Source organism: Cetorhinus maximus, unplaced genomic scaffold (assembly GCF_964194155.1).
Source record: "Cetorhinus maximus unplaced genomic scaffold, sCetMax3.hap1.1 HAP1_SCAFFOLD_215, whole genome shotgun sequence".
In the NCBI taxonomy this organism is placed as follows: Eukaryota; Metazoa; Chordata; class Chondrichthyes; order Lamniformes; family Cetorhinidae; genus Cetorhinus; species Cetorhinus maximus.
Window position 1 is genome coordinate 163602 of NW_027596187.1, and position 22079 is coordinate 185680.

The 22079-nt window shown below is 44.7% G+C and overlaps 1 pseudogene; it reads left to right on the plus strand.

Moving 5' to 3' along the window:
* Window positions 1-1107: 1107 nt before the first annotated feature.
* Window positions 1108-22079, plus strand: part of LOC144673050 (tubulin alpha-1C chain-like) — a 41359-nt pseudogene continuing 20387 nt past the window's right edge.

The window sequence follows — 22079 nt, forward strand, 5'->3', positions numbered from 1 at the left end:
TGAGTGAGTGCAGGAGGCTGGCTGGGTGTGGGATGAGTGTGAGAGAGAGGGAGGGAGGGAGGGAGGGAGGGTGTGTCTGTCCCATTCACAGGGTTCTCATTCACTTTCAGCCCCACACAACAATAGGCACTCTCACCCACTCTCAAAGGGCTGAGGGTAAGCGAATGAGCCACCCTGAGACTGGGAGTCAGCTGGACACAAACGCTCAACCTTTCACACCCTAATGGCCCCATTCATTTATTACTCATCTTTTAAAGTATCAATTTATTATTGTCACACATTTTTCACTCAGCAAGTTGTTAATTTTTTTTTTAAAAAGCTTACATACGAAAAGAAACGTTTAAAGTTCTGTCATAGCTTCCCCCCTCCTCTCGAAAACCCTATGCAAAATGCCTGGAATAAAGAGAGAGGAATCCGCAGGGAGACTGGGTTCGTTGGCAGGAGTGTTCCAAAAGAAGAGAGAGATCCACAGAGAGAATGGGGGTTCCACAGGGAGCATGAGGGGTGATCCACAAGGATTCAGAAGGATCTACAGAGGGAGATAGAGACGAACTCCACTTAGAGAGGAGAGTCCACTGTGTGAGGGATATTCAAATGAACTAAAATGGGAATCCATGAAAAATAGGATCATCAGTGATAGAGAGATGAAATCCCAAGCTATTCCACAAAGGAAGGAGACCTACGGAGAGAGAAGGATCCACTCAGATGAATGATTGTTAGGGTATGGATCTACAGAGAGGACAGGTATCCATAGGAAGAGAAGTATCCAGATCTTGAGAAAGAGGGAGAGAGGCTGGTGAATCACAGAGCGGAAAAGGGAATCATGAGGGAGAGAGGAAATCCACAGGGAGGGGAAGAACCAACAGGGAGGAAGAGGTGATTCCACTGGAGAGAGAAGGGAATTCATAAGCAGATGGGGAATTCCATCGAGAGGGGGGAACCACATGGAGAAGGGAACGATGAGAGGGGGCGCATGAACTGGGAGTGAGAAACCCATTAGCGGGCAGGGAAGCATTAATCCACAGGTAAATGATGTTCAGGGAGTGTGGGATCTTTTAATAATATATAGAGTTCTTTAGGAAATGGGCGGGTCAAACTGAGTAACAAATGTACAGTAAGTGGAGAAACCCACAAGGAGAGGGGGTCCCAGAGGGAGAGAGAATGCACATGGAGAGGGGACAACCACAGGGGACAAAAGCAGCAGGAAAACTACAATGGGCAGGGAGTGGGGAATGAAGTGGAACACAGGGATCCATAGCGAGTAGGCAGGATCCACAAGTAACTGGAATCGAATGCATTACCTTTTCCCTGCATCAATAGTCTTCTAAGGCGCCTTCTTTATCCTCATCTTTCAGTTCACGTTAGCCAGGCTGGTGTACAGATCGGGAATGCTTGCTAGAAGCTGTATTGCCTGGAGCATGGGATCCAGCCGGATGGGCAGATGCCCAGTGACAAGGCCATCGGAGGTGGTGACGACTCCTTCAACACCTTCTTCAGTGAGACGGGGGCGGGGAAACACGTTCCCCGAGCCGTGTTTATAGACCTGGAGCCCACTGTGATCGGTAAGAGGAGAGATTGTTGATGGGGTTGCTCAGTCATTGTTCTCACTAAACTCAGTGAAGTATGGCCTGAATTCTCTGTGTCCCTGTTGTTAAATCTCTGTTCCCTGTCTCCAGATGAGGTCCGCACGGGCACCTACCGACAGCTCTTTCACCCCGAGCTGCTCATCACCGGCAAGGAGGATGCGGCTAATAACTACGCCCGGGGCCACTGCTCCGTGGGCAAGGAGATCGTGGATCTGGTCTTGGATCGGGTCCGCAAGGTGATAATTGGAGGAGGTGGTGGCAAAGTGGTAAGGTCACTGGATGGGTAATCCAGGCTAATGCCTTGTGGGCATGGGTTCAAATCCCATCTGGCAGATGGTGGAATTTAAATTCAATTAATAGTTAAAAAGCAAGTTGCAGTAATGGTGCCCATGAGTTGTCATCATTTTTTGTGAAAACTCACCTGGTTTACTAATCCCTTTAGGGAAGGAAATCTGCCATCCTCATCTTCTATTTGCATTAGTAAGATGAATTAAGTATTAGTAGGTTTTATCAGTATTTGTAAGATTTATTAATAGTAGTAAAGTTTGTTATTATTGGTAAGGTTTACTGTCAGTAGTAAGTTTTATTAGTAGTAACATGAGTATTCGTTAATACAAAGAGAAATGGTAGGGCTGATCCACCCTCGAGAGTGCACACCCTGTGCGATGCCCTGGATAACCATTTGTGGCGTCAGTCCCAAACAGTTTGAGCTCTGGGTTTCGGAACTCGAGTAGCATCTGGCATCACTATGGCACATCTGTGAGGTTGGGAGCTTCATGGATAGCACACTTTTAGATGTGGTCCCACCCCACAGCTTCAGTGTGTGTAGGGAGAGAGAGGATGGGTGACCACCAGGCAGTCAAAAAGGTAGAATTCAAAACAGAAAATGCTGGAAAAACTCAGCAGCTCCGGCAGCATCTGTGGAGAGAGAAACGGTTAACGTTTTGAGTCCGTATTACTCGTCTTCAGAGCTCAAAAGGTGGTACAGGAGTCCCCTGAGTGCCTCTCGCTCTCCAACCAGTTCTGAAAGGAGAGGGTGAACAGCCAGCATGGCGGGGAGGCAGTGGCTTGGTGGTATTGTCACTGGACTGGTGACCCAGAGACCCAGGGTAGTGCTCTGCGGACCCTGGGTTGCCACCACAGCAGATGGTGGAATTTGAATTCAATAAAAATCTGGAATTAAAAGTCAGAAAAACCCACTAATGCCTTTTAGGGAAGGAAATCTGCTGTCCTCACTTGGTCTAGCCTGCATGTGATTCCAGATCCACAGTAATGTGGTTGACTCTTAAATGCCCTCTGAAATAGCCCAGAAGGGCACTCAGTTGTATCATACTACGAGAAAGTCAATAGGGAATGAAACCGGACGGACAATGCAGCATCGACCTAAGCATTGGAAATGACAACAACAAACTCAGCCCTGTTGACACTGCAAAGTCCTTCTTACTAACATCTGGGGGACTTGTGCCAAAATTAGGAGAGCTGTCCCTCAGGCTCGTCAAGCAACAGCTTAACATAGTCAAACTCACGGAATCATACCTAACAGATCATGTCCCAGGTACCACCGTCACCATCCCTGGGTATTTCCTGTCCCAGCAGCAAGACAGCCCCAACAAAGGTGGTGGCACAGTGGTATAAAGTCGACTCTGTTCCCCATGAATTCTCATGATATGAGGTCAAACATGGGCAAGGAAACCTCCTGCTGATTACCATGTACCGCCCTCGCCTCAGCTGATGAATCAGTGCTTCCTCCATGTTGAACATTACTTGGAGGAAGCACCAAAGGTGGCAAGGGCGTAGAATGAATGCTGTGTGGGGGCTTCAATGTCCATCACCAAGGGCGGCTCGGTAACACCACCACAACCCAAGCTGGCCGAGTCCTAAAGGATATAACTGCTAGACTAGGTCTGCGGCAGGTGGTGAGGGATTCGACAAGAAGGAAAAACATAATTAACCTTGTCCTCACCAACCTGCCTGCCGCAGATGCATCTGTCCATGACAGTATCGGTAGGAGTAATCACCGCACTGTCCTTGTGGAGACCAAGTCCTGTTTACACATTGATGTTGTGTGGCACTACCACTGTGCTAAATGAGATAAATTCGAAAGGATCTAACCATTCAAGTTTGGACATCCATGGTGCACTGTGGGCCATCAGCAGCAACAGAATTGTACTCAACTACAATCTGTAACCTCATGGCCCAGCATAACCTCCACTCAAGCCAGGGAATCAACCCTGGCTCAACGAAGAGTGCAGGAGAGCATGCCAAGAGCAGCACCAGGCATACCTAAAAATGAGGTTTCAATCTGGTGGCTACTTGCATGCCAAACAGCATAATCAGCAAGTGATAGGGTTCTACAACCAACAGATCAGATCTAAGCTCTGCAGTCCTGCCACATCCAGTCATGAATGGTGGTGGACAATTAAACAACTCACTGGAGGAGGAGGCTCCACAAATATCCCCATCCTCAATGATGGAGGAACCTAGCACATAAGTGCAAAAGATAAGTCTGAAGCATTCGCAAAAATCTTTAGCCAGAAGCACCGAGTGGATGGTCTGTCTGCCTCCTCTGGCAGTTTCCAGCATCACAGATGCCAGCCTTTAGCCAATTCGATTCACTCCCCGTGATGTCAAGAAACAGCTGAAGGCACTGGATACTGCAAAGACTATGGGCCCTGACAATATTCCGGCAATAGTACTGAAGACTTGTGTTCCAGAACTTGCTGTGCCCCTAGGCAAGCTGTTCCAGTACAGCTACAACACTGGCATCTACCCGGCTATGTGGAAAATTGTCCAGGTTTGTCCTGTACACAAAAAACAGGACAAATCCAACCCGGCCAATAACTGCCCCATCAGTCTACTCTCGATCATCGGTAAAGTGATGGAAAGGGTCATGAACAGTGCTATCAAGCAGCACTTGCTTAGCAATAACCTGCTCACTGATGCTCAGTTTGGGTTCCACCAGGATCACTCACCTTCTGACCTCATTACAGCCATCGATCAAACATGGACAAATGAGCTGAACATCAGAGGTGAGGTGAGAATTACTGCCCTTGACATCAAGGCAGCATTTGACCGAGTGTGGCATCAAGGAGCCCTAGCAAAACTGGAGTCAATGGGAATCAGGGGGAAAACTCTCCACTAGTTGGAGTCATACCTAGCACAAAGGAAGATGTTGTGGTTGTTGGAGGTCAGTCATCTCAGCTCCAGGACATCACTGCAGGAGTTCCTCAGGGTAGTGTCCTAGGCCCAACCATCTTCAGCTGCTTCATCCTTCCATCATAAGGTCAGAAATGGGGATAAAAGCAAAAAACTGCGGATGCTGGAAATCCAAAACAAAAATAAAAATAAAAGTACCTGGAAAAACTCAGCAGGTCTGGCAGCATCGGCGCAGAAGAACACAGTTAACGTTTCGAGTCCGTATTACTCTTCAACAGAACTAAGTAAAAATAGAAGAGAGGTGAAACCAGCTTATATTTCACCTCTCTTCTAGTTTTACTTAGATCTGTTGAAGAGTCATACGGACTCGAAACGTTAACCGTGTTCCTCTCCGCAGATGCTGCCAGACCTGCTGAGTTTTTTTCAGAAGTGGGGATGTTCACTGATTGCACAATGTTCAGCACTATTCGTGATTCCTCAGATATTGAAGCAGTCTGTGTCCAAATACAGAAAGACCTGTACAATATCCAGGCTTGGACTGACAAGTGGGAAGTAGCATTTGTGACACACAAGTGCCAGGCAATGACTGTCTCCAACAAGAGAGAATTTAACCATCGCTCCATGACATTTAATGACATTGTCATTGCTGAATCCCCCACTATCAGCATCTTGGGGTTACTATTGATCAGAAACTGAACTGGACTAGCCATATAAATAGTGTGGCTATAAGAGCAGCTCAGAGGCTAGGAATCCTGTGGTGAGTAACTCACATCCTGACTCCCCAAAGCCTGTCCACCATCTACAAGGCACAAGTCAGGAGCATGATGGAATACTCTCTTGGATGAGTGCAGCTCCGACAACACTCAAGAGGCTCGACACCATCCAGGACAAAGCTGTCTGCTTGATTGGCTGTCTGCTTGATTGGAGAGAATAACAGGAAACAGAGTTCAGAATCACACAGTGCAGAAGAGGCCCTTCGGCCCATCGAGTCTGCACCGACACGTGAGAAACACCTGACCTACCTACCTAATCCCATTTAACAGCACTTGGCCTTGAATGTTATGACGTGCCAAGTGCTCATCAGTTGGGGATAAATGGGTCATTCTCAGCTGGGAAAACTGTAACTGGTGGAGTGCCACAGGGATCAGAGCTGGAGTCTCAACTATTAATGATCTATATTAACTTGGGTGAAGGGACTGAGTGTATTGCAGTCAAATTTTCAGAGGATTCAAAGATAGGTAGGAAATCAAGTTTTGAGAAGAAAACAAAGATTCTGCCAAGGGAGAAGGATAGGTTAAGTGAGTGTGCAAAAACTTGGAAGATGGAATATAATATGGCAAAATGTGAGGTTGCCAACTTTGGCAGGAGAATAAAAAAGCAGACTATTACTTAAATTGAGAGAGACTGCAGAATGCTGCGGTACAAAGAGATCTGGGTGCCTTTGTGCATGAATCATAAAATGTGAGCATACAGGTACAGCAAGTAAGTAAGGAGGCAAGTGGGATGCTGACCTTTATTGCAAGTGGGGTGGAGTCTAAAAGTAGAAAAGTCTTCCTACAAATGTATAGGGCATTAGTGAGATTGTACCCAGAGGACTGTGTACAGTTTTGGCTACTTTATTTAAGGAGGAATATACTTGCATTGGATGCAGTTCAGTGGAGGGGATGAAGGGGTTGTTGTAGGAAGAAAGGCTGAACAGGTTGGGCCTATATTCATTGGAGTTTAGAAGAATGAGAGGTGATCCAATTGAGACACATAGGAGTGGATTATACGATAAACCCGCCAGCGTGTTTGAAGGTAGGGCAGGGCATATAAAATATAGCAGGGGGCCAGCCTGCGGCCTTCCCGTGCACCAGCCTGACCCGTCCCCATATTATGGTTGGAGTGGTGAGTAAAGCATCAGGCAACCTGCTCATTCTTAGGCATGTTGAGGCCACATAAGGGCCTCATTTCCCCTCCTCTGCAATTTTTCAGCCTGTAGGGGAAGGCAGCCAGCTAGAAGCTATGAGAGCGTGGGCTGCTGCTGTCAGGGAGGAAGGAGGGTTACCTACATTTTGGGCGGGGGGGGTTCCCGGTATCCATCACAGGGACCAGGGCAGCCCCCACCCCACAATCATACCTCACCTCAGGGCTCGAAAGCTCAATACCCCACCTCTCCCCTCACTGGGTTTTCCAATCTCTGCCTGCCAAGAATGCCTGGACTTATCTTCAAGTCTGGGAGACATCTCCTTTCGTGCGGATTGCTTGTAGTCCTGGCAGTCACCATTTTTGGCACTTTTGAGACTACTGAACTGCTGGCAAATCAGGATGGCCAGCAGGACCCGAGGGCATGACTACCTAGCCCTGATGGGGTGGAAGTTCCGCTCTCAAGTAATTAAAGCCGCCCGCAGTGTAGTATCCATGGGGCAGCTGGCTTTCAAGTCAGCGAGGTGTTGACCAACTTTTAGTCATAGAGTTATACAGCACAGAAACAGGCCCTTCGGCCCATCATGTCTGTGCTGGCCATCAAGCGCCTATCTATTCTAATCCCATTTTGCAGTACGTAGCCCGTAGTCCTGTATGCTAAGGCATTTCAAGTGTTCATCTAAATGCTTAAATGTTGTCAGGGTTCCTGCTTCTACCTCAGGTAATGTGTTCCAGATTCCAACCACCCTCTGGGTGAAAAAGTTTTTCCTCAAATCCCCTCTAAATTTCTTGCCCCTTAAATCTAAGCCCCTTGGTTATTGACATCTCCGCTAAGGGGAAAAGTTTCTTCCTATCTACTCTATGCCCTTCATAATTTTGTATGGTCCCCCCTCAGCCTTCTCTGCCCTAAGGAAAACAACCCTAACCTATCCAGTCTCTCTTCATAGCTGAAACGCTCCAGCCCAGGCAACATCCTGGTGAATCTTCTCTGCACCCTCTCCAGTGCAATCACATCCTTCCTATAATGTGGCAACCAGAACTGCACACAGTACTCCAGCTGTGGCCTAACTGGCATTTTCAACAGCTCCAACATAGCCTCCCTGCTTTGCTCTCCTAGGCCTCGGCTAATAATGGCAAGTATCCCATATGCCTCCTTAACCACCTTATCTAACTGTGCTGCTGCCTTCAGGAATCTATGGACATGTACACGAAGGTTCCTCTGATCCTCTGTGCTTCCTAGGTCCCACCATTCATTGTGTAGTCCCTTGCCGTGTTAGTCCTCCCAAAATGCAACATCTCACTTCTCAGGATTAAATTCCATTTACCACTGCTCTGACCATCTTCCTAGCCCACCTATATTGTCCTGTAATCTAAGTCTTTCCTCCTCACTATTTATGACACCATCAATTTTCGTGTCATCTGCAAACTTACTGATCATACCTCCTATATTCACGTCTAGATCATTAATGTACACTACAAACAGCAAGGGTCCCAGCACCGATCCCTGTGGTACACCACTCGTCATAGGCTTCCAATTGCAAAAACAACCTTCGACCATCACCCTCTGCCTCCTGCCACTAAGCCAATTTTGGATCCAATTCGCAAATTGCCCTGGATCCCATGAGCTCTTACCTTATTGACCATTCTCCCATGTGGGACGTTGTCAAAAGCCTTACTGAAGTCCATGTAGACTACATCATCAGCACTACCCTCAGCTACACAACCCGTCACCTCCTCAAAAAATTCAATCAAATTTGTTAGACATGATCTCCCCCTGACAAAGCCACACTGACCATCCCTGATTAATCCCTGCTTCTCCACGTGGAGATTAATCCTGTCCCTCAGAGTATTTTATCCAATAGTTTCCCGACCACTGATGTAAGACTCACTGGCCTGCAATTACCTGGTTTATTTCTACTACCCTTCTTGAATAATGGTACCACGCTCGCTGTCCTCCAGTCCTCTGGCATCTCTCCTGTGGCCAGAGAGGATTTGAAAATTAGTGTCAGAGCCCCTGCAATCTCCTCCCTTGCCTTACATAGCAGCCTGGGATATATATCATCTGGGCCTGGGGATTTAAGCTTGCTAAAACCGCTAATACCTCCTCCCTTTCAATGCTAATTTGTTCAAGTATATCACAGTCCCCCTCCCTGGTTTCTACACCAACATCGTCCTTCTCCATAGTCATCACAGATGAAACGTAATCATTTAAAACCTCACCTACATCCTCCGGCTCCATGCACACATTGCCACTTTGGTCCCTAATGGGCGCTACTCTTCCCCTGGTTACCCTCTTGCCCTTAATATATTTATAAAATGCTGTGGAAATTTCCTTTCTCTTGCCTGCCAGCGTTTTTTCATGCCCCCTCTTTGCTCTCCTAATTACTTTTTTAAGTACCCCCCTACACTTTCTATACTCCTCTCGGGCTTCCGCTGTTTTCAGCCCTCTGTATCTGCCATAAGCCTCCTTTTTTAACCTTATCCAAACCTCTATATCCCTTGATATCCAGGGTTCCCTGGACTTTTTGGTCCTACCCTTCACCTTTACGGGAACATGTTGGCCCTGAACTCTCACTATTTTCTTTTTGAATGACACCCACAGGCCTGATGTAGCCTTACGTACAAGTAGGTGCTGCTCGTCACTTTGGCTAGGTCCTGTCTTATATTGAAATCGGCCTTCCCCCAGTTCAGGACCTTTATTTCCGGTCCAACTTTGTCCTTTTCCATAACTACCTTAAATCTTACAGAGTTATGGTCACTATCCCCGAAATGCTCCCCCCCTGACACTTCTACCGCTTGCCTGGCTTCATTCGCTAAGATTAGGTCCAGTACCACCCCTTCTCTTGTAGGACTTTCTACGTGCTGACTCAAAAAGCTCTCCTGGATGCACTTTAAGAGTTCTGCCCCTCTGAGCCTTTCACACTAAGACTATCCCAGTTAATATTGGGGAAGTTGAAATCCCCTCCTATAATTACCCTATTACTTTTACACTGCTCTGAGATTTGCCTACATATCTGCTCCTCTATCTTCCCCTGACTGTTTGGAGGCCTATAGTACACCCCCAGCAAATTATTGCCCCCTTCCTGTTTTTAAGTTCTACCCAAATGGCATCATTTGAGGAACCTTCTAAGATACCATCCCTCCTTACGGCAATAATTGACTCCCTGATCGATAGCGCAATGCCACCTCCTCTTTTACAGCACCCACCCCCACCACCCCCCTGTCACGCCTAAAGATTCTATACCCTGAAACAATGAGCTGCCAATCCTGCTCTTCCATCAACCATGTCTCTGTGATAGCAACAATATCATATTCCCCTGTGTTAATCTACACCCTCAATTCATCTGCCTTACTTGTAAGACTCCAGACTTGCAATCCAGCCTTGCATTATTCCCTTGTGCCTTAACAGGTCTATATTTGCTCTGCCTTCCAAACTGACTTAGTTTCTCTTCTATATTTGGCTGTGCAACATCTCCTACTGTACCTCCACTCTGTACCCCATCCCCATGCCAAATTAGTTGAACCCCTGCCCCTCACCACCATCCGTCCTCCCCGCAACAGCACTAGCAAACCTCCCCGCAAAGATATCGGTCCCGTTCCGATTCAGGTGCAATCCGTCTGACTTGTACAGGCACCCCCTTCGCCAGAAACAGACCCAGTGACCGAGGAAATGAAAGCCCTCCCTCCTGCACTATCTCTTGAGCCATGCATTCATCCGCTCTATCCTCCTATTCCTATACTCACAAGCATGTGGGACAGGGAGTAATCCAGAGATTACAACCTTTGAGGTCCTGCTTTTTAATCCTCTACCTAGCTCCCTAAATTCTTGTTTTAAGGTGTCATCACTTGTTCTACCTATGTCGTTGGTGCCAATGTGAACCACAACCTCTGACTGTTCACCTTCCCCCTTCCCCTTCATCACTGGGCAGAAAGACAGAGGAAGAATAATATTTATTATGTTATTGTGTCATAAAAAGATTCTAACTTTATTTCACATTGATACGATAGTCTTTATTTCAGTGAATAAATTTCTTTTAAATGATTTTGTCTGCGTGTGTGTCAATTTAAAAGTCACAAATGCATGTGAAGGGATTAGTACACATAGAACCATAGAACCATAGAACACTACAGCACAGAAAACAGGCCATTCGGCCCTTCTCGTCTGTGCCAAAATATTATTCCGCTAGTCCCATTGACCTGCACCTGGTCCATAACCCTCCAGACCTCTCCCATCCATGTATCTATCCAATTTATTCTTAAAACTTAAGAGTGAGCCCGCATTTACCACGTCAGATGGTAGCTCGTTCCACACTCTCACCACTCTCTGACTGAAGAAGTTCCCCCTAAACCATTCCCCTTTCACCCTAAAGCCATGTCCTCTCGTGTTTATCTCTCCTAATCTAAGTGGAAAGAGCCTACTCACATTTACTCTGTCTATACCCTTCATAATTTTGTAAACTTCTATCAAATCTCCCCTCATTCTTCTATGCTCCAAGGAATAAAGTCCTAACCTGTTTAATCCTTCCCTGTAACTGAACTCCTTAAGACCCAGCAACATCCTAGTAAATCTTCTCTGCACTCTCTCAATCTTACTGACATCCTTCCTGTAGACCAGAACTGCACACAATACTCCAAAGTTGGCCTCACCAATGTCTTATACAACCTCACCATAACATCCCAACTCCTATACTCAATACTTTGATTTATGAAGGCCAGTATGCCAAAAGCTTTCTTGTCTACTTGTGACGCCACTTTCAGGGAATTATGTATCTGAACTCCCAGATCCCTTTGTTCCTCCGCACTCCTCAGTGCCCTATCATTTACTGTGTATGTCCTACCTTGGTCTGTCCTTCCAAAATGTAACACCTCACACTTTTCTGCATTAAATTCCATCTGCCATTTTCTGGCCCATTTTTCCAGTTGGTCCAGATCCCTCTGCAAGCTTTGAAAGCCTTCCTCGCTGTCCACAACGCCTCCAATCTTAGTGTCATCAGCAAACTTGCTGATCCAATTTACCACATTATCATCCACATCATTGATATAGACAACAAACAACAATGGTCCCAGCACAGATCCCTGAGGCACACCGCTAGTCACAGATCTCCAGTCTGAGAAGCAATCATCCACTACCACTCTCTGTCTTCTCCCACACAGCCAATTTCGAATCCAGTTTACAACCTCTCCATGGATACCAAGTCTCTGAACCTTCTGAACTAACCTCCCATGTGGGACCTTGTCAAAGGCTTTACTAAAGTCCATGTTGACAACATCCACGGCCTTTCCTTCATCTACTTTCTTGGTAAATGTAAAGGAAGAAGATTGAAGAAGATCAATGGACCCAGCAAATGGATGAATTGAACATGACAAGGCTGCAGTCCAGATGTCACAGAGCACTTCAATCAATTTAAAATCCTGTCCACTGATCATGGTGGCTCTGATTGCTAATGGGTTTGATAGGTAGGAGACTGATTAACAAGGGCCTCACAGGGAGGGATCTGATGGATGGGAGTCTGATAGATTGGAAACTAATTGTTGGAGAGCAGTCTCATGGGGATTCTGATTAATAGCATCTAATAATATGTATGTGATTGATGTGGCCCTGCATGATTGGCAACTGAGAGATGGTGTTCAGAATGTGGAAGTCTTTAGATGGGAACCTGATTACTGCAAATTGGAGTTAGGAGAATTTGAGTTATGCTGAATAAAGTGACAGAAGAACAGGGTTCGAAGAGGATTTAATATGATAGAAAACCAGCTTATACACATAACCTGCAAGAACTCTACTTGCCAAAAAAAAAAGTCTTGTACAAATTGATAAGTAAACAGCCAACATAATACTAAAAGGAAAAGCATACAAAAATTAAAAAAAAAATACAGATCCTGGTGAATGCAAAAGATACAGGACAGGCAAAGGGAACAAAACAGATAGTAAGAGCCACAAAAAGCAGATCTGAAAAGTAACTTGCAATTAACAGAAACATGTTTTACAAGAATATTCAGGAAAGCAGGGCAGCCAGGAGCAATAGAATCTTTGAATGCTTGAAGCACAGAAGGAGGGTATTCCACCTATCGTGTCTACACTGGCACTCCAAATGAGCACTGGACATAGTGCCATTCCCCTGCTTTCTCCCTGTAACCCTGCACTTTCTTCCTGTTCAGATAATATTTTCCAATTCCCTCTTGAATGTCTCGGCTGACCCTGCCTCTTGCACACTCTTAGGCAGCACATTCCAGATCATCAGGTTCCAAAATGAATCGCTTCACACTTCTCTGCATTGAATGTTATCTGCCATTTGCCCATCCGTTCCACCAACATGTCTATGTCCTTTTGAAATTCTACCCTATCCTCATCACAGTTCACAAATAGGTCCAAGATTTGTACCATCTGCAAATTTTGAAATTATGCCTTGTAGGCCAAGATTTAGCTCATTAATATATATCAGGAAAAGCAAGGGTCCCAACGTTGACCCTGGTGAACTTCAAGACAAACCTTCCTCCAGTTCAAAAAACATCCATTAAGCATGACTCTGTTTCCTGTCACTCAACCAACTTTGTATCTAGGTTGCTACTGTCCCTTTTCTTCCATGAACAATATAACTTTGCTTACAAGTCTGTTGAGTGGCACTGTATCAAATATCTTTTGGGTTACCCCAACAAAAACTTGAGCAAGTTAGTTAAATATGATTTGTCCTTAACAAATCCTAGCTGGCTTTCCTTAATTAACCCACAATTGTCCACGTGACTATTCGTTTTCCCCTGAATTATTGTTTCTAAAAGTTTCCCCAGCACTGAGGTTCATCTGACTGGCCTGTAGTTGCTGTGCTTATCTTTACACCGGATTTTGAACAAGGGTGTAACATTTGGAATTCTCCAGTCCCCTGACACCACCCCTTAGTCTAAGGGAGACTGAAAAATTATAGTCAGTGCCTCTGTAATATCCACTGTCACTTCCCTCACTATCCTTGGATGCATCTCATCCAGTCCTGGTGCTTTATTAACTTTTAAGGACAGTAAGCAAATCCAAAACCTCTTCCTTACAATTTTAAACCCTTTAATGTCTGAATTACTTCCTCTTACATACTAACCTGGGCAGCATCTTCTTCTTGGCAATGACAGATGCTAATTATCCATTTAAAATCTCAGCTATGCCCTTTCCCCCAAGCATGAATCCTCTTTTTGTTCCCTAATTGGCCCCACTCCTTCGTTTACCACCCTTCTACTATTTATATGTTGACAGAAGACTTTGGGATTCCATTATACGTTAGCTGCCAGTCCCTTTTCATACTCTCGCTTCGCTTCTCATATTTATTTTTTCACTTCCCCTCAGAACCTTCTATATTCAGTCTGATTCTTGGTTGTATTATCTATCCGACATCTGTCATAAGCACGCACTTTCTTCTTCATCTTAATTTCTATCTGTTCCATCATCCAGGAAGCACTGGATTTATTTGGCTGGCCTTTCCCCTTCAAGGGAATATATCTTGACTGTGCCTGAACTATCCCTCCTTCAAAGGCAGCCCTTTGAGCAGTTACCATTTTTCCTGCCAACAATTGACTCCAATTTACTCAGCAAAGGTCCATTGTTACTTTTTGAAGTTGGCTTTTCCCCAGTTAAATATTCTTACTCTGGATTGTTCTTTATCCTTTTTCATACCCAACCTAAACCGTATGATACAATGATCACTGTCCCCTAAATGTTCCCCCACTTACACGTGATCCACTTGGCCCACCTCATTCTCGGGAATCAGGTCTAGCAGTGCCTCCTTTCTCGTTGGACTGGAAACACAGTGCTGTAGAAAATTCACCTGAGCACACTCCAGGATCTCGTGCCCCTCTTTGCCCTTTACACTACTACTATCCCAGTCAATATTTGGAGAATAAAAGTCCCTCCTTATAACTACTGTATAATTTTTGCACCTGTCTATGCAATTTGCTTGCAGATTTGTTCCTCTACATCTTTTGCACAAGTTGGCAGTCCATAGACTACACCGAACAATGTAATTGCACCTTTTGTGTTCTCTAGCTTTAGTGAAAAGGTTCTGTCCTTGACCCCTCTGGGACATCCTCTCTCTCCAGCACTGCAATGTTCTCCTTAATCAATACTCCACCCCTCTCCCTTTTCTTCCTTTCCTATCATCCCTGAACACCATGTACCCAAGAATATTTAATACCAATTCCTGTCCTTCTTTTAGCCAGATCTCTGTTATAGCCACAAAATCATATTACCATGTGACAATCTGTGCCAGCAACTCACCAATCTTATTTACCACACTACATGCATTCACATGCATACACATTAACCCTGATTTAGTCTTTATTACTTTCTCTCCTAGTATTCTGCACATCTGATATTCCCATCTGATAATACGCCCTGCTTCCCAACAGCTCTAGTAAATCACCCACAAGGATTTCAAGCCGAGCTCTGTTTAGGTAAAACCCAACCAGCCTGGTCAGAGCCAGTCCCAATGTCCCAGGAATCTAAAGCCCTCCACCCTGAACCATCTTTGTAGCCATGCATTCATCTGCTTTTTCATATTATTTCTATAATCACTTACGTGCAGTACTGCGATTTACTAATTTGAGGTCCTACTTGCTATTTTCCAACCAGCTCCCTAAATTCTGATGGCAGGGCCACATTCCCCTCCTGTCTATATCGTTGGTACCAACGTGGATAATGACAGCTGCCTATTCACCCTCCCCCTTCAAGGTTCTCTGCAGCCACTCAGTGATACCCTTGACCCTGGCATCAAGAAGCCACACACAATCCTGGATTCACTTCTGCAGCCTCAGAAATGCCTATCTATTCTCCTAACTATCGAATCTCATATCACCGCTGTTCTTCTGGTCTTTCTTGTATGCCCCTGTACAGTTAATCTAACGTTGGTACCACGGGGGAGAATTTTCTCCCTGCCGGGCAGGCCGGTCGGGAGCGGGCGCACATGGGCGCAGAGCCGATCGCCGCCTGTGATCGGCTGCATGCCACCATTTTATGTGGGCAGGTCAATTAAGGCCCAGCTTGAGGCGCACCCGGAAGCACTCAGCGCTACCTGTGCGGGCGGGGGGGGGGTGGAGGGAGGGTTGGGGCCTGCGCTCTTTCGCGCATGTGCATGAAAGAGCGCAGAAATCTCCCTAAGGCACGGAGCTGCCTCAGGGAGATTAAGTTCAGTTCAAAAGATTTTTTAAATAAAAAAAAAGTTATTCAGACATGTCCCCTCATGTGACAGTGTCACATGAGCTGGGGCATGTATATGAATTTTAATTTAAAAAATGATTTAATTTACAAACCCGTCATGAAGCCTCATCCCGCCCGCAGATGAGGTTTCATGAGAAATACGAAGGCCGCCTGGGAGCTTCACCTTACTTAAGGTTGGACGGGTAGCCCTAGCAATCACTTCAATTAGCTAATTAATGGCCTTAACAGGCCTACGACAGTTTGGTGGATGCGCAGCCGACGCCGTTGGACACCCACCAAACTGAAGATCGGAATGACGGGCAGCGAAGTCGGGATGCACGCCCGACGTCACCGCGCGTCACTTTACGCATTGGCATGATGGCCGGGATCCTCACGCCGAACGGGAGATTCTGGCCATGGACTTGGCTCTGGCTGCACTCCCCAGATAACCATCACTCCCATCTGTTTGCAGAAGTGAATACTGGTTGGAGAGTGAGATGCATTCAGGGAACTCCTGCACTAACCGCCTGTTTGTTCTTGACAGTTTGATGGTCTTCTCTCTCCCTGCGTACTGTTAAGATCTAAAAACATTCTACCCATGAAGCTCAGCCTCACGGATGTATCGTTTTAACACCAGCTGCCGTTCATATCCGAAACCTGGAGCTAAAGCTCCTCCAACTGATGACACTTGCCGCACAGTTGGTTACCTAGAACATGGGAAGCATCCTGGAGTCTCCACATAGCACAGGATGTGCACTCTAGAGGTCGGAGCAGCCCTGCCAATACAATTACATAATAAACATTGCTAATAGTAATAAATCTGCTGATACACTTTACTGCTGTTAATAAATTAATACATTTACTTAGTACTATAGAAACCCGATTTAAATTCTTCATTTCCAGCTCCCAATTTGAAACAAATGCCTGAATTTCCATAGAAAAGAGAAAGATACATATGAACGTACAAATTAGGAGCAGGAATAGGCCACCCGGCTCCTTGAGCCTTCTTCACCATTCAATAAGATCATGGCTGATCTGAATCTAACCTTTCACCCCCCTTGTTAATCAAGAATCTATCTAAAATACCTATCCTGAAATCTATCTTAAAAATATTCAAAGTCTCTGCTTCCACCGCCCATTGAGGAAGAGAGTTCCAAAGGCTCACAACCCTCTGAGAGAAAAAAATTCTCCTCATCTCAGTCTTAAATGAGTGACCCTTTATTTTTAAACTTGACCCCTAGTTCTAGATTCTCAGCTAACATCCTCTCCACATCCACCCTGTCAAGACCTCTCAGGATCTTAAAGGTTTCAATTAAGGTGCCTCTTACTCTTCCAAATTCCAGTGGATACAAGCCTAACCTGCTCAGCCTTTCATCATGAGACAGTCTACCCATTCCTGGTATTAGTCTCTGAACTGCATTTACATCTTTCTTTAAATAAGGAGACAAGTACTGTACACAATAATCCAGATGTGGTCTCAGCAATGCCCTGTATAAATGAAGCATAACCTCTCTAGTGTGTAATCAATAAACAATAACATTCTATTAGCTTTCCTAATTACCTGCTCTACCTGCATACTCACCTTTTGTGATTCATGCACCAGGACACCCAGATCCCTCTGAATCTCAGAGCTCTGCAATCTCTCAGCATTTAGATAATAAGCTGCATTTTTATTCTTCCTGCCAAAATGAACACATTTGCCCACATTATACTCCCTTTTCCAGATCTTTGCCCACTCACTTAACCTATCTATGTCACTTTGTAGCCTCTTTAGGTCCTCTTCACAATTTACTTTCCTACCTATCTTTGTGTTATCAGCAAAGTTAGCAACCATTCCTTCAGTCTCTTCATCCAAGTCATTTATATTCATTGTAAAAAGTTGAAGCACCAGCACTGATCCCTGTGGCACACTACTCATCACATCCTGTCAACCAGAAAAAGACCCATCTACGCCAACTCTCTCCTCCCTGTTGGCGAGACAATCATCTGTCCGTGACAATATGCTACCTCCGAAACAATGAACTTTTATTTTCCGTAATAACTTCGATGTGGCACTTAATCAAATGTCTTCTGAAAATCTAAGTACAATACATTCACCGGTTCCCCTTTATCCACAGCACATGTGAATAAGAACATAAGAAATAGGAACAGGAGTAGGCCATTCGGCCCCTTGGGCCTGCTTCGCAATTCAATAAGATCATGGCTGATCTTCTTGTGTTTCAATTTCCACATTCTCATCTACCCCCTTTGATTCCCTGCCTAACAAGTATCCATCCACCTCTGCCTTAAAAATATTCAATGACCCCTCCTCCACCAGCTTCTGAGGCAGAGAGTTCCAAATTCGCACAACCCTCAGAGAAAAAAATTCTCCCCATCTCTTTCCTAAAAGGGCAACCCCTAATTTTAAAACAGTGCCCCCTAGTTCTGGACTCACCCACAAGAGGAAACATCCTTTCAACGTCCACCTTGTCAAGGCCTTTCAGGATCTTGTAAACTTCAATCAAATCACCCCTCACTCTTCTAAACTCCAGTGGAAACAAGCCCAGTCTGTCCAACCTTTCCTCATGAGACAACCCACTCATTCCAGGTATCAATCTAGTAAACCTCCTCTGAACTGCCTCCAATGCAATTACATCCTTCCTTAAATAAGGAGACCAAAACTGCAAACAGTATTCGAGGTGCAGTCTCACCAATGCCCTGTATAACTGAAGCATCACATCCTCACCTTTATATTCAATCCTTCTCGTAATAAAGGATAGCATTCCATTAGCCTTCTTAATTACTTGCTGTACCTGCATACTAACTTGTGACTCATGTACTAGAACACCTAGATCCCTCTGCATCTCAGAATTATGCAGCTGTTCTCCATTTAAGTAATACTCTTTTTTTTGTTCTTCCTGCCAAAGTGAACAATTTCACATTTTCCCACATTAAACTTCATTTGCCAGTTCTTTGCCCACTCATTCCACCTATCTATATCGATCTGCAACCTCCTCATGTCCTCTTCACAACATACTTTTTTACCTAGCTTTGTGTCATCTGTAAATTTCGCTATCATGTATTCGCTCCCCTCATCAAAGTCATTGATGTAAATTGTAAAAGGTTGAGACCCCAGCACAGAGCCCTGTGGGACTCCACTCATCATATCCTGCCGATCCGAAAAATACCTATTTATGCATACTCTCTGCTTTCTGCCAGCCAGCTGATCTTCTATCCATGCTAGTATGTTACCCTTAAACCATGCACTTTTATTTTCCGTAATAACCTCCGATATGGCACCTTATTAAATGCCGTCTGGAAATCCAAGTACAGCATGTCTACAGGCTCCCTTTTAACCACTGCTGCGCATGTTAGTCCTTCACAAAACTCAAATAAATTGTTTAAACATGAAACTGCCCAGCTATTACCTTAGTGATTGACTCGAATAACTTCCCCACCACAGACGTCAAGCTAAATGGTCTATAATTTCCTGATTTCTGCCTCCCTCCCATCTTGAATAGAGGGGTTATATTTGTCACTTTCCAATCTGATGGAACCTTTCCAGAATCTAGTGAATTTTGGAAAATTGACAGCAGCGCACTGACTATCTCATTAGCCACCTCTTTTAAGATCCTAGGATGTAAACCATCGTGACCCGGAGACTTGCCAACCTGCAGCTCCATCAATTTGCTCAGTACCATGTCCTTATAATTTCAATTTCACCAAGTTCCACTTTCCCGTTCACCTCCTGATTTGTAGCTATTACTGAAATGTTTTTTGTATCCTCTATAGTGAAAACAGAAGCAAAATATTTGTTTATTTCTTCTGCCATTTCCTTATTATCTACTATTAAGTCCCCACTGTCACTGTCTAGAGGACCAACAATCACTTTACTCACTCTTTTCCTTTTTAAATACCTGTAGAAACTCTTGCTATTCATTTTTACATTTCTAGCTAGCTTCCTCTCATACTCTAATTTGTTTCTCCTGATTAACCTTTTATTCATTCTCTGCCGTTCTTTATATTCTGACCAAACATCTGTCCTGCTACTCGTCCTTGCTTTTTCCTTAAGTTTGATGCTTTCCTTAACATCTTTAGTTAACCACGAATGGTGGGTCCTCCCCTTAGAATTTTTCTTTATGGTAGGAATGTACTTATTCTGAACACTCTGAAATATCCACCTTAAATGTCTGCCACTGCTTGTCTATTGATCTATCCTCTAGCCTAGTTTCCCAGTCCACTTCAGCTAGCTCAGCTTTCATCCCCACATAACTACCCTTATTTAAGTTTAAGATTCTAGTCTTAGACCCACTCTTCTCCCTTTCAAACTGGATGCAAAATTCAATCATATTGTGGTCGCTGCTACCTATGGGTGCCTTTACTCTGAGGTCATTATTTAATCCTGTCACATTACACAATACCAAGTCGAATATGACCAGCTCTCTGGTTGGTTCTGGAATATGCTGTTCAAAGAAACTATCTTGAAAGCATTCTAAGAACTCCTCATCCAGGCTACTACTGCCAATCTGCTTTTTTCTTGTTGGTATGTAGATCAAAGTCACCCATGATTATTACCATCCCTTTATCACAAGTACACAATATTTTCTCTTGAATGCTTTGCCCTACACTGTGTCTACTGTTAGGGGGCCTGTAGACCACTCCCACTAATGACTTTTTTCCCCTACTATTCCTCATCTCCCCCCAAACCGATTCTACATCCTGATCTCCTGAACCATGGTCATCTCTAACTGTTGCATCAATGCCCTCTTTAATTAACAGTGTTACCCCTTCAACTTTACCTAGCTTCCTATTCTTCTTGAAAGTCATGTACCCTTCAATATTAAGCACCCAATCTTTGTCGTCCTGCAGCTACGTCTCCATAATTGCTATCAGATCATATTTATTTACTTCAATGTGGGCCATTAATTCATTTACTTTGTTATGAATGCTACATGCATTCAGATAGAGAGCCTTCACTTTTGTCTTTTTGTTACCTTTGTAACATCGAGTCTTGACTGATGATGTATCTTAGGAATTTTCTCTCTGTCCTGTCCTGCCATTCTCTGACCCTCATTTCTCACGTTACCAATTTGCTCTCCTGTTTTGATTCTACACCTTGAATTGCTACCTCTACCCAAGCTTCATCCCTCACCCGTCTTGTTTCATTTAAACCGCTCTCTACTTCCCTAGCTATGTGATTTGCGAGGATACTCGTCCCAGCACGGTTCAGGTGTAAACCGTCGCAACGGTACAGCCCCCACTTTCCCCAGCACTGATGTGAGTGCCCCACAAACCAGAACCCACTTCTCCCACACCAGTTTTTGAGGCACGCATTTGTCTCTTTAATCTTATTTGCCCTTTGCCAATTTTCACGTGGCTCAGGTAATAATCCAGAGATTATGATCTTTGAGGTTCTGCTTCTTAATTTGGTACCTCGCCCCGCATACTGACTTTGCAGAACCTCTTTCCTAGTTCTAGCTATGTCATTGGTACCTACATGGACCACGACAACTGGATCCTCTCCCCCCTGCACTGCAAGTTCCTCTCCAGCCCTGAGCAGATGTCCTAAACCCTGGCATCGGGCAGGCAGAATAATTGTCTAGACTCTCGCTCTTTGCTGCAGAGAACAGTGTCAATCCTCCTCACTATACTTTCCCCTACTTCCACTTTTTGCTCCCTGCTTGAACGGATTGCTGTATCACAGTGCCATGGCCATTTGCAGACCTCGCTTTCATCCACACAGGTTGTGAGCACCTCAAACCTGTTTGACAATTGCAAAGTCTGAGGCTCCTCCACTACTGTCTGCTCGGTCCTATTACCTGCCTCACTGACAGTCACATCCCCCTGTCCCTCATTGCTGACTAAAACAGATGACCCTCTCCTAAGAGGTGTGACTGCCTTCTGGAACAAAGTATCCAGGTATTTCACTCCCGCCTTGTGTTGCGCAGTGTCTGCATTTAGACTTCCAGATCAATAATCCTGATCCAGAATTCCTCAAGCTGCTTACACTTCTTGCAGATGTATTTGTCATGGATCGCCTTAACGTCCAAAAGATCCCACATTCCACAGCTGCAACATAACATCTGTCCCACCATTCTAACCTAGGTTATTTAGTTAATTTACTTGAATTACTTTCTTCCTATGTATCCTAAAATTTACTGTGTTTATTGAATGCTAGTACCACCGACAACTAAAGGTTATATGCTTCTTAACTACAAAGGTATGTGTTTTGGATATTTGTTTAAATTATTTTATTTTTATTGCTTTTTTAAATCTTTATT